The 13,395-nt window shown below is 44.9% G+C and overlaps 1 long non-coding RNA gene across 1 annotated transcript; it reads right to left on the bottom strand.

Annotated features, from left to right (window-relative positions):
* Window positions 1–923: 923 nt before the first annotated feature.
* Window positions 924–2,394, bottom strand: LOC309328124. Its single transcript, XR_014150709.1, has 2 exons — window positions 2,338–2,394; window positions 924–1,046 (listed from the first exon to the last, which is right to left on the bottom strand). It is a non-coding gene; the product is annotated as an uncharacterized lncRNA (long non-coding RNA).
* Window positions 2,395–13,395: the final 11,001 nt, after the last annotated feature.

Below are 13,395 nucleotides of genomic sequence, written 5' to 3'. Positions count from 1 at the left end.
CACATTGTAAGGAGTCTGTATGGGAGTATATTATACTTAAAAATGGGGTATCAGAGTTTTTAGGGGGTAACCAGGTTGGGATAGCTGGGATAGCAGGCTTGTTGGGTTTTGAATGTCTTATGTAGATTTTTCAATTTTGTTGTTCTGTATGGGACAATGACAATAAAGATTATCATATCGTAAGAAACTACAGGACATACACCTGTTGCAAATGAAGCCCTGTAACAGCCCCTGAGTCTTTTGCAGGTGCAAATGGAATTGAAAGCATGATTGCACATAACCACCCTGACATTATGAGCACCAACCATCAGGAATGCGTCACAAAAGGGATGCATTGACTTGAAGTTCCCTGTCAGTCCATCCAAACTTAAACTTCACTGCAAATGTTCCTTTTAAAAAACACAGGTTTCCAAAATGTGACATGGGTTCCTTGGCACTGGAGAGCCATTTTTAAAAAATGCATTGAGTGTTGTATCTCTTATACACATGCATGCGCGCGCACACACACACACACTCACACATGCACATTCTCATCTAGTCACTCTTTCACATACACACCACCCATCACCCATTCACACCCACAGAGTATGGTGGCCAGAACACCTTTCTGAATGAAGGAGCATGGTGAGCGCAGCATTTTCATTAAGGACACTCTAGCTGCTGTGCTCTGTCATTGAACCGCTGAACTTGTTTGTGTACCTCCCTCTTCTTGCTTGGCATTGCAGCTTTTGAAAGGAACTGGAGAGTCTCTCTCTCTCTCTGTGTGTGTGTGTCTGTAAGGAAATGTGAAACAGCCACCACAAACATACCTTCCAACATTCCTCAGATGAAAATAGGGACATTCTGTTCTACATCAGTATCATGAGACGTTCTCAAAGTAAAGGAAGGATTGAACTCTGATTAATAAGAATACACACAGAGGCTTGAACCAGCAAGATTCTGGGAAGGGTGCATATAATAATCTCTGCGTGCCTCCACCCCTTGGCCCAGGTCGTTTTATTCACAAAAGAACTTTTACAGAGTGTTTGTAAGAACCAATCAGATTTCTTCTGAGCATTTCAATAAACCTCACCTGGGGACAAAGTTAAACTACAAACACTAGTTAAGAATGCATACTTTGGGGGTAAATGAATGAAAACTTCAAAGGAGTGTATTCAGCAACCCAGGAGGTAATAAATGTTAGAATTCAGGCTCGGTCAGAGGTATGTGCCTATCTGCAGGCACCGGCTGAATTCCTTTGACCTCCCTCCGGCGACTCCCGGCAGAAAAAAACACACGAGGTCCGTTCCGGCGATTTTCCTCAGGCTGTGAGAAAAACACACCAACTGCTTCTCCTCCTTCTCCTCCCTGCATATCCCCAGGGAGGGGAGTCAGACACAGATAGAAATGTAACTACATGCTTTTATTCCTGTCTCTAGCAGTCATTACAGTCAAAGATGTCTGCTCTCTTCAACAAACAGAGAGAAACTCCAAACTCCACCCATGTACATCCTGTACAGGTCATATGACATACACTGAGCTCATATCCTGTGCTCAATAAGGATGGACTGCCCCTTTGTTTCCATGGCAGCAGTCACACACATCCTGTCTGGCTTTGGTGCCACTAGCAGCTGTCTGAGCTGTTAGAGCCTTTGCTTGCTGCAGCATTGCTGCTTTAGAATAACAATAAACAATCAATACACATGATAAGAAGGGTGGCCAGGAGGACAGCGATCATTATCACCTTTATGTGAGACCTGTTTCCTGGCCCTAAGATTAACATCCTAAGATTAACATATCAGAAAAGCTACATCAACGAAACTGCCCACTGTCCTTGATGACCCAGGAGCCTTGATGACCCAGGAGCCTAAGTGTGTACGTGACTTGTGAGGAAAGAGGAATGGAACAGGGATGCAGAGGTGTGGGTTGATCAAGAATCATATCAAAATAGTTTAAACCCAGTCAACACAATGCTTTCATTGCTGACACAGATGGCTTACTCTATATTTGCTATAATTCCTCATAGCAATCCCACCTGACCACTACAGTATCACATTAAGATTTTTATTAGTTTTTCATGATACAGACAAGCCTGCCCTCCCAAACTCCTGCAAGGTAGGCATTTTCTCCCACTACCTCTTTTATTTTATTAATTAAAAAATTAATTATAGTTCTTATTTTTTTCTGCAGTCTATCCATGCACAGTAGTCCTAAATTTAACCCGCTCCCTGAGGAAAGTGAGATGCAGAAAATCTGGCCAACCTCCAACTCAGCTTTCAGCAACAGGCTCACAAAAAACTCCATTACAGTAGTACCTCGGGTTAAGTACTTAATTCATTCCGGAGGTCTGTTCTTAACCTGAAACTGTTCTTAACCTGAGGTACCACTTTAGCTAATGGGGCCTCCCACTGCTGCTGCGCCGCCAAAGCACGATTGCTGTTCTTATCCTGAAGCAAAGTTCGTAACCCGAGGTAATATTTCTGGGTTAGTGGAGTCTGTAACCTGAAGCGTACTTAACCTGAAGCGTATGTAACCTGAGGTACCACTGTACAATCACTTCGAGGCTCGCATGCGTGATCCTTTGGTAGCTTATGACAAGCAGAATAACAACAGGTGAAGTTCTTCTCATCACAGTATCTGCAGATACTGGTTAGAACCTCACCTATTGATTTTCTGCCTGTCATAAAGCTGCTAAATGAAATGAAAATGTTGCAGCTCCGTATATGATGGAAGAGCAGCAGATGCAAAAGAAGACAGTGCTCTTCAACTTTTAATAGTTGTATAGAAGGTAGAATTCATCAGGTGTATTTTTTCATGCTGAAATTCCCTCTTCCTCACAAGTATTAAAGGTGCAGGAGCACTGCCCTCTTCTACATCTGGTCAGCATATGGAGATACAGTGGTACCTCGGGTCTTACTTAATTCGTTCCGGAGGTCTGTTCTTAACCTGAAACTGTCCTGAAACCTGAGGCACCACTTTAGCTAATGGGGCCTCCTGCTGCTGCCACGCCGCCAGAGCACGATTTCTGTTCTCACCCTGAAGCAAAGTTCTTAACCCGAGGTACTATTTCTTGTGGGATGTAAACACAGGAGCAGTCAATGACAACATTCCTAGAGTGTACATGTTAGAACATGGGGAGGGATGTCTGTCCAGCAAGCAGGTAAACTTCCTGGGGACGGACTTCCTCCGCATGTGACCAGAGGTGGGTGTGGCCTCACCTGTGCAGGTAATGATAAAAGCACAGGGCAGGCAGCCACTCTCTCTCTTGCCTCTTGCCTCCCTCTCTGCCATCTTCATCTTCTGAAGGAGCAACATGCCCTCTTGGCTCCCAGCCAAGAGAGGACAGTACTATCTTGCTACAAGATAGATTCTAAGTGCATGTAACCTTTTTAAGCCTGCCTACCTTCTGGGATCATATTGTGAACAGAACGTGAGTAAACTCTTTTATACTTTTATAAAGACTGTGTCGTGTCTTGTATTTTAAGAGGGAACAAAGGGGAAATTACCAGAGTAATTATTATAGAGGTTCTAGCGAACCTGTGCAAGCGTTACCGTTGCGTACTTAAAGGGGAATGTCTATAAACTCTGCTGATATTTTGGGAACTTGTTAGTACAAGTTGGATAAGGATATAATTAGTCAATATATCCTCTCCTGCATCCCAGAACATTCCCACAAAGGGTTATGGGCCCCAGTATTGTATATTTCTGCGTATTTTTGAAGGATTGCGTTGGATTGTGATTTTGAATTGAGTAGTATTTTTCTGAGTTAACTTCCTGGTAAGCACATGGTCCTTTGTTCCATTGTGCAGTGGGGATTAAGCACCCCCCCCTTCCCTCAGAGTTCACAGTGACCCAAGGCAGTGAAGAATTGTTTTGCATTTTTAGATTTTTGAGATTTTGATTTTAAAATTTTGAGAAATTTTGAAATTTTGAAGAATTTTCAAATTTTTGGATTTTAAGATGGCTAGAGCAGCTTTTGATAGTGATGCAAAGCTAGGAATGCCTGTGCTGAATGAACACAATTTCATACACTGGAAGCAGCGCTTGATAGCATGTTTAGATTATAAGCACATTTTGGAAGCTTTAAACCCTCAACCTACGGGATCGTCTGAGGAAGCTTTAGCCAAGATAAGTGCTTGGAAACGCATGAACAGCGAAGCTAGACACATAATTTTGAGTGGACTTCGTGATGAGCAGCTATCATTAATAAATAGTACAGATGATGCATCTCAAATCTTAAGAGATATTGAGCGCGTGTATGGAGAATCTAGCATAAACTGCTTCAGAAACTTGGTGTGTAAATTAACCAGAGTGAGGATGAATTCAAAAGAGGAATTCACAGAGCACATCAACAAGTTCACTGAGATTATTCAGAGAATTGATTTGACTCCCAAAGCTTTTGATGAAGATACAAAGATAGCATTTTTGTTATCATCACTTGGACCACGCTTTAGCGCATTTGTAAGTTTGATGGATCATAGACAAGGTCTGACTTTTAAAGACTTGATTGGTTATTTAAAAGAAGAATGCAGAGATAGAGCTGAATCTCCAGTGAGAAATGCTAGAAGCAAGGACAGCAGTTATACATCTAGGCAATTTACAAAGTCCAAAGAGATGCCTAAGAAAGTGATTTGTTTCAATTGTAACAAAGAAGGACACATTGCAAAGAATTGCAAGGCTCCTAAAGCCAAGAAACCCCACCCCTTTCAGCCAAAAGGGGAAAAGAAGGGGAAATGTGAATGCACATGGCTACTGCAAGAAAGGAATTTAACTGTCCAGAATCGTGAGAATAGACGTAATAAATGGATAATTGATTCAGGTGCCAGCTCACATTTTTCATATAAAGAGGACTATTTTAATGAGATAAATGATGAAGAAGGATCTGAAATTGAAATTGCAGATGGGAACATTGTTAAAGCAAAAGGTGCAGGTTCCATGAGTCTGAAATGCAATATAAACAATGAATGCATTGAGAACACAATCTCTAGAGTTTTGTATGTACCAGAGCTGAGCTGCAATTTAATCAGCGTGTCCACACTGGACAAGAAAGGTTTCCAGATCACATTTGGAAATGGAGAATGTAAAGTGACTAGAAATGGCAAAGTGTTTGCTCAAGCAAAGCTAATCAATGGTGTATATGAGCTTGATCTTTCAGAGAATCAGTCTGCAAAAGTGGCACATTCCAGCCAGAAGGATGAAGCAGATCTGGACCTGTGGCACAGAAGGCTTGGACATAGAGACACCAACGTCATTCTGGATCTACAGAAAAGAGATCTTGTAAGAGGTTTGCAGGTAAAGCAGAGCAACAAAGCTCCAGCAAAGTGCATAAGCTGTATTACTGAGAAGGCTGTAAAACCTTCATTTCCACGTTGTGCAGAACAAAGAAGCAACAAAGTGCTTGACATAGTGCACACTGACATATGTGGACCCATGAGTGTTCCCTCACTGGGAAAGAATAGATATATTTTAATATTTCTGGATGACTTTTCAAGATTTTGTGTTGTGTATTTCCTCAAAGAGAAGAGTGAGACAGTGGACAAGCTCCAGGAATACATTGCCATGGTCAAGAATAAATTCCAAAGAGCTCCAGCTGTGCTAATGAGCGACAATGGAGGTGAGTACTGCTCAAATGAAATGCAGGCTCTCCTGGCCAAGGAAGGAATTGCACATGTAACCACAATTCCTTACACACCACAGCAGAATGCCATAGCTGAGAGAAAGTTTAGGTCCATTATGGACATGACAAGGTGCATGCTAAAGGATGCATGTTTGCCACAGAAGCTGTGGGCCGAAGGAGTGTACACATCGGTCTATTTGCAGAATAGACTGCCAACTAAAGGTGCAGAGCGCACACCATTTGAACTTTGGCATGGGAAAGCTCCCAATCTGTCGCACATACGTGTGTTTGGAAGTCCGTGTTACTTCCACGTGCCCAAGGAACACAGACACAAGCTTGACTCCAGGGCAAAAGCAGGTATCCTTGTGGGATACGCCTCTGGAGGCAAAGGATATAGAATTATGGACTTACAAACTGGTAAGACAAATGCATACCATGCGGTTTATGTTGATGAATATGGAAAGGTAGACACTAAGAACACTGTTGTGGATTCTTCAGATGAGTCAGAAAGGACTCAAGAGTTTGTATATTTCCCTTTTGAGACCCCACAAAGTACTAATCTGCCTTCGAGTGTTACAGCGCCCCCTACAGGCGACGCACCAGAAGACGCAGAGGACCAGAACCCTGGCGGCACCAGAGACGAAGATGAGGACTCAGATGGGGACATGCCTGCGTTGGAGGAGGATGAGGAAGCTGATGCGGTCGCAGAACCAGAGGTCAGGCACTCGTCCAGAACCAACAAAGGTGTCCCACCATTACGGTTGTCCTACTTTGCAGGGTCGGCGTTTCCACAGGAACCTTCCACTTGGGAAGAGATACAGGAGATGCCAGCTGCAGAAGCCAGTCTCTGGAGGAAGGCCGTGCAGGAGGAGATGGATGCACTGCATCAGAACAAGACCTGGACACTCACTGAGCTGCCTCCCGGTAAGAAGGCCATTGGCAGTAAATGGGTTTTCAAGGTTAAGAAGGGGTCAGGAGGAGAAGTGCAGCGCTACAAAGCTAGACTTGTAGCACAGGGATTTTCACAGCGTTTTGGTGAAGATTATGATGAAGTTTTTGCACCAACCGTGAGGTACAGCAGCGTAAGAATGCTTCTAAGCATTGCAGCCTCCAAGAAAATGAGAGTGAAACACATAGACATTGCTACCGCTTTTCTACACGGGCAGATTTCTGAAGAAATCTATATGAAACAGCCCAAAGGTTTTGTGAAACCACATGAGGCACATTTAGTGTGCAAACTGCAGAAAGGACTTTATGGACTTAAACAGGCTGCTAGAGCCTGGAACCAGAAGTTGCATAAAATGCTGACGCAACTTGGGTACAAGCAAGGCGACGCTGACAAGTGCTTGTACAGTAAATCAAATAATGGACAATTCTCATATATCTTAGCATTTGTTGATGACCTGATTATTGCCACAGCAAGTGAGAAAGACTATACACAGATAGTAAAACACCTTAGCAAAGAGGTGGAGGTCAAGGAGCTAGGAGATGTCCAGTACTACCTCGGGATCCAGGTGGAAAGAGAAGAGGACGGCTCATTTCTTCTCAGCCAAAGACAGAAGATCCACGAGCTAATTGAGCACATGCAGATGCAAGACGCACATCCAGTTGCTACACCGATGGCTACTGACTTCCTGAAGAATCAGGAGGATTCGAAGCAGTTGCCAGACAACAATGACTACAGGTCGGCGATTGGTAAACTTTTGTATTTAGTTACCACATGTAGACCTGACTTAGCTAATGCTGTGGGGATTCTTAGCAGAAAAGTGAATTCTCCCACTGAGCATGATTGGGCAGGTGTAAAGAGGGTGGTGCGATATTTGAAGGGTACCATGAATTGTAAATTAAGGTTACCAGCCGTCAGAGACCCTAAGTTGGTTGGGTATACTGATGCGGATTGGGCTGGGGATAATGCTGATTATAAATCAACAAGTGGTCATGTTTTCATGTTTGGTGATGGACCTGTTTCATGGGGCAGTTATAAACAGAGCTGTGTAGCATTATCTTCCACAGAATCAGAATACATTGCAGCAACAGAAGCCTGCAGAGAGATCGCCTGGCTTGATCAACTCATAAAGGACTTTGGGTTGGTGAGAAAAGGGCCTGTCAGCTTGCTAGAGGACAATCAAAGTTGCCTGAAGCTGACGCAGAGTGAGAAGTTCCTGGCCAGAACAAAACACATTGGGGTTAAATACCACTACATACGCCAGATGATCCAGGATGGACTTGTGGAACTATCCTACTGCAGCACCCAAGAGATGACTGCTGACATCCTGACGAAACCCCTACCAAGAGAGAGTTTCCAGAATCTACGTGTCAAGCTGGGACTCTGGGTGGTTGAATAAAGTTGTTTATGTTTTGTGTATGTTGTATTGCCTGAGAAGGGGTATGTGGGATGTAAACACAGGAGCAGTCAATGACAACATTCCTAGAGTGTACATGTTAGAACATGGGGAGGGATGTCTGTCCAGCAAGCAGGTAAACTTCCTGGGGACGGACTTCCTCCGCATGTGACCAGAGGTGGGTGTGGCCTCACCTGTGCAGGTAATGATAAAAGCACAGGGCAGGCAGCCACTCTCTCTCTTGCCTCTTGCCTCCCTCTCTGCCATCTTCATCTTCTGAAGGAGCAACATGCCCTCTTGGCTCCCAGCCAAGAGAGGACAGTACTATCTTGCTACAAGATAGATTCTAAGTGCATGTAACCTTTTTAAGCCTGCCTACCTTCTGGGATCATATTGTGAACAGAACGTGAGTAAACTCTTTTATACTTTTATAAAGACTGTGTCGTGTCTTGTATTTTAAGAGGGAACAAAGGGGAAATTACCAGAGTAATTATTATAGAGGTTCTAGCGAACCTGTGCAAGCGTTACCGTTGCGTACTTAAAGGGGAATGTCTATAAACTCTGCTGATATTTTGGGAACTTGTTAGTACAAGTTGGATAAGGATATAATTAGTCAATATATCCTCTCCTGCACCCCAGAACATTCCCACATTTCTGGGTTAGCGGAGTCTGTAACTTGAAGCATATGTAACCCAAGGTACCACTGTAATTCCAAAGGAGAACCCATCTTCTCCCACAGGACATGGGGAAATATGCTCCAAAAGCAAACTCACAATTGCATTACTGGAGATGGGGAAATACCTGGAGAGGGAAGGGAGTAGGCTCACAATTCACCCATGGTACAGATGAGCAATTTACACCCAGCTAAGGTCTAATACTACACAGTCTCTTTCTCCTTCCACTCTCTCTCTCTCACTTCCACTCACAGGACATCTAGGGAAGTTCAGACATGATAAAACTGCAGCTAATCCCAAAGGAATGATCTAAACAATCTAAAGCAACGTATGCAAAAACAAACTGCAGCAGACAAATGAAATGAAACAAACTGTTGAACTTCGTAATTACACCATTCCATCATAGAACTGCAGAGTTGGCAAGCACCATCTTGTTCAACCCCCTGCAATGCAGTCGGGACTGAGCTCAATGGGGATTGCTCACAGGTTGCAATCCTAGAGTTACCAGGAAGTAGGTTCCAGCGGACTCAGCGGGGCTCACTTCTGAGGAGACATGCACGCAGACAAACCTTAGCCTCCCATACTGAGGAGAAAGCAACCATTAAACCAAATGTGGCATACTTCTCAGTAGAAAAGCACAGGATTGCAGTGCAACCAATTAACAACATGCAGGAAGAAACGTGGGGCTTTGGGGTCTGATCAAGCCAGGAAATTATCTGGGACTCTCCTATTTAATTGCACATTAAATGCACTCTTTCCTCTCACTCTGCAAATCAAATGACTCCCCTCTTCCTCTCAAACTAAAGATGGCTGCTGCAGCTTTTGCCCTCCCTCTCCTCCCAGCCAATCACATCTCCCTGAAGTCAGATCAAGTGACATGCGTGGCTAGAGCATTCGCTTGGCTCCCCACTGGCTGTAGATGAATGAGAAGAGAGGGCTGTGCATGCACATCTAGGTACTAGGTACAGTGGTACTTCAGGTTAAGTACTTAATTCGTTCCGGAGGTCCGTACTTAACCTGAAACTGTTCTTAACCTGAAGCACCACTTTAGCTAATGGGACCTCCCGCTGCCACCGCGCCACCAGAGCACGATTTCTGTTCTCATCCTGAAGCAAAGTTCTTAACCTGAAGCACTATTTCTGGCTTAGCAGAGTGTGTAACGTGAAGCGTATGTAACCTGAAGCGTATGTAACCCGAGGTACCACTGTGCACCTCTGTCCCCAACCTACCCCCCATTCCCTTTCCCCGCTTGCAGAATTCAGGACGCGGGTCCTTTACCTTTTAAGGAAGCCAGTACTGTATATGATCTGTACTAATTCAGACCCCAGGTGGGCTGGACAAAATATTGCTGAAACATAGAAAATTGACTGTCCTTGGGTCCAGTATTGGACCACTTTGACCGGATATCCCCAGCCAATGTGGACAGACTACTCCGAGCTGGAAAGCCCACCACCTGTCCTCTTGACCCGTGCCCGTCCTGGCTGATTAGAGGCTGTCCAGACGAGGTGCGGGGCCCCCAGAGGATATCATCAATTTGTCCCTTGGCACCGGGACATTCCCAGGGGAATTGAAGGAGGCAGTGGTGCGCCCGTTCTTAAAGAAAACATCATTTGATCCTTTAGGTCTATCCAATTACTGCCCGGTTTCGAATCTTCCGTTCCTGGGTAAGGTCTATTGAGAGAGCGGTTGCTGAACAGCTTGGTGGGTTTCTGGATGAAACATCGGCCCTGGATCCATTCCAATCCGGCTTCCGCGCTGGTCATGGGACCGAGGCGGCTCTGGTCGCCCTAACAGATGATCTCCGCAGGCAGCTGGATTGAGATGGGTCAGGGCTGCTGATTCTTCTAGACCTGTCAGCAGCCTTCGACATGGTCGATCACGAACTCCTGGACCACCGCCTTGCCGACGTTGGGATCCAGGGCACTGTCCTTCAATGGCTGCGCTCGTTTCTCTCTGGTCAGGGACAGAGGGTGGCACTTGGGGGCGAACTGTCATCCCGCCACTCCCTGGTGTGTGGAGTGCCTCAGCATGCGATACTCTCCCCGATGCGTTTCAACATCTTTATGCGCCCCCTTGCCCAGCTTATCCGGAGTTTTGGGTTGGGCTGCCATCAGTATGCTGATGACACCCAACTCTATAAGAGAGCCAGTGTGGTGTAGTGGTTAAGAGTGGTAGTCTCGTAATCTGGGGAACCGGGTTCGCGTCTCCACTCCTCCACATGCAGCTGCTGGGTGACCTTGGGCCAGTCACACTTCTTTGAAGTCTCTCAGCCCCACTCACCTCACAGAGTGTTTGTTGTGGGGGAGGAAGGGAAAGGAGAATGCTAGCCGCTTTGAGACTCCTGAAGGGGAGTGAAAGGTGGGATATCAAAATCCAAACTCTTCTCTTCTTCTTCTTCTATCTGTTCATGGATGGCCATCCTGTCTCGGCCCCAGACACACTGATCAGATGTTTGGAAGCTGTGGCTGGATGGTTATGTGGGAGCCGGTTGAAGTTTAATCCTTCAAAGACAGAAGTTCTGTGGCTGGGTCGGGATGATATGGGATTGGTGGGGCAACTCCCATCTCTTGCAGGCGTGCAATTAGTGCCAGCACCGTCCGTTAAGAGTTTGGATGTAATCTTCGACACCTCCCTTTCCATGGAGGCGCAGATTGCTATAACAAAGCTATAACAAAGGCGGCATTTTTTTCATCTCCTCCAAGCTAAGCAGTTGGCTCCTTACCTCTCTCGCCCTGACCTAGCCACTGTGATCCACGTGACGGTCACCTCCAGACTGGATTATTGTAACTCGCTCTACGTGGGGCTGCCCTTGAGACTGACCCAGAAACTTCAGCGGGTGCAGAATGCCGCAGTGAGACTCCTTATGGGCTCTTCGCTGCGAGATCACATTCGCCCAGTGCTATACCAGCTGTACTGGCTCCCGGTGGAGTACAGGATCAGGTTTAAGGTGCTGGTTTTAACCTTTAAAGCCCTATATGGCCTAGGACCCTCGTACCTACGGGACCGCCTCTCCTGGTATGTCCCACAGAGGAACTTACGATCTTCAAACAAAAACATCTTGGAGGTCCTAGGCCACAGAGAGGTTAGGCTGGCCTCAACCAGAGCCAGGGCTTTTTTGGCTGTGGCTCTGATTTGGTGGAACACTCTGCCACAAGAGACTAGGGCCCTGCGGGACTTGACATATTTCCGTAGCACCTGCAAGACAGAGCTGTTCCATCAAGCCTTTGGACAGGGCACAGCCTGACTCCCTCCTTTGGCAGTCTTCACAGAACTCTAGCCCAATGGTTGCCATCAATTTGATTTGAATTAATTTTATAGTGAAATGATTTTAGAATGTGGTATTATTTTATTGTTGTTAGCCGCCCTGAGCCCGGCTTCAGATGGGGAGGGCAGGATATAAATAAAAAATTATTATTATTATTATTATTATTATTATTATTATTATTATTATTAAATGTGGTGAAGAAAAGTTCCAGTCTATCCTTGCTGGCATGCCTGTTCTCTGTGCGCATGCTGTGTACGTGCAGTAGAATCATAGAGCTGGACGGGAACGCATAGCTCATCTAGTCCAACCCTCTGCAGTGCAGGAACATGTACACTTACGGGGATCAAGCATATGACCTTGATATTATCAGCACCATGCTTAAACTAGAAGCATTTGTTCCAAGAACCCAACCCACTTCATCAGATGCATTATGAAACCCACAAAAGCTTGTGGCATAATGAATGGGCTAATCTTAAAAATGGTACAAGAGAGGCTCGATCTTGCTGCAAAATAGCTACCCCTTTGTAAATCTTTATAATTTGGGACACAAGTTTCTGTTTACAATTTATTCAAAGTAGTTTTATTGGCTTTAAGAGGATCACAGATAAGTGTTTACCTTTTAAATTCTACATGGGAATTACAAACATTCCTGGAAATGCAGATTATTTTTTCCCCATGAAGAAAAACAACATGAAGTAAAAAAACAGGAACTTCTGGCTTTAAGCAAGTAAGTAGGGCATGGAGAGGCTTGTCTAGAGCTCCGATTCTGAAATAATGTGTAGCTTGCTCCCCTTAAGCAACACTGACTGTTCAACGCAACATTAAATAATGAAGAGCTGTGGTTATCAATGACAACTTGATATGCAGAATGCACAGTGCATGAAAGCATTACTTTAAAAGCTGTGGGTGGGTTAAGCCTTACCTAATCCTGAACTGTAAATTGGACCATGGTATTGGTGCTTGTGGAATTATTTGATGGAGGAGCCTGGAATGAAGGCAGGCCAGGCTGGCTGACACATTGCGAAGCTGACAAGTGGGTAGCAGCTTCTTGTTTCCAGTGTTCCATTTCTTTGTTCCCTGAAGGTGCTTCCAAACAGGTGTTTATTGTGAGATCGTGATTCCCCCATGCACACATGATTTCGACAGTCTTCACAAATGACACCATTGCCATCAAAATGGCTGCCCATATTTTTTCCTTATTTAATCTGGATTTACTCTTCCTGGGGAAACTCTGATCACTATGATAGCAAAAACACACACAGCAACTCATTTGCACTATCTCAACCACCCCTTTATAATAATTGGGCCCAGAATCTTGCCTGTTTAACTCCTGCCTCTAGAGGCAGAAGATGAAAGGATAGGGCTTTGACAGAAGTGATCTAAAAGAGAGAAATGAGGTTTCCCCCTTCTGTTGGGAAAAAGGAAAAGATGCTTTAATTACCAGCATCGATGATGATGATGTATTATTCGCTTTATCTTGCCCAGGGTAACCAATAGAGACTTAAGAAGCATACGAAG

The sequence above is a fragment of the Podarcis erhardii genome (assembly GCF_964252035.2).
Source record: "Podarcis erhardii genome assembly, chromosome: 1".
Lineage (NCBI taxonomy): Eukaryota > Metazoa > Chordata > Lepidosauria > Squamata > Lacertidae > Podarcis > Podarcis erhardii.
This window is presented reverse-complemented; position numbering and strand designations above follow the sequence as displayed.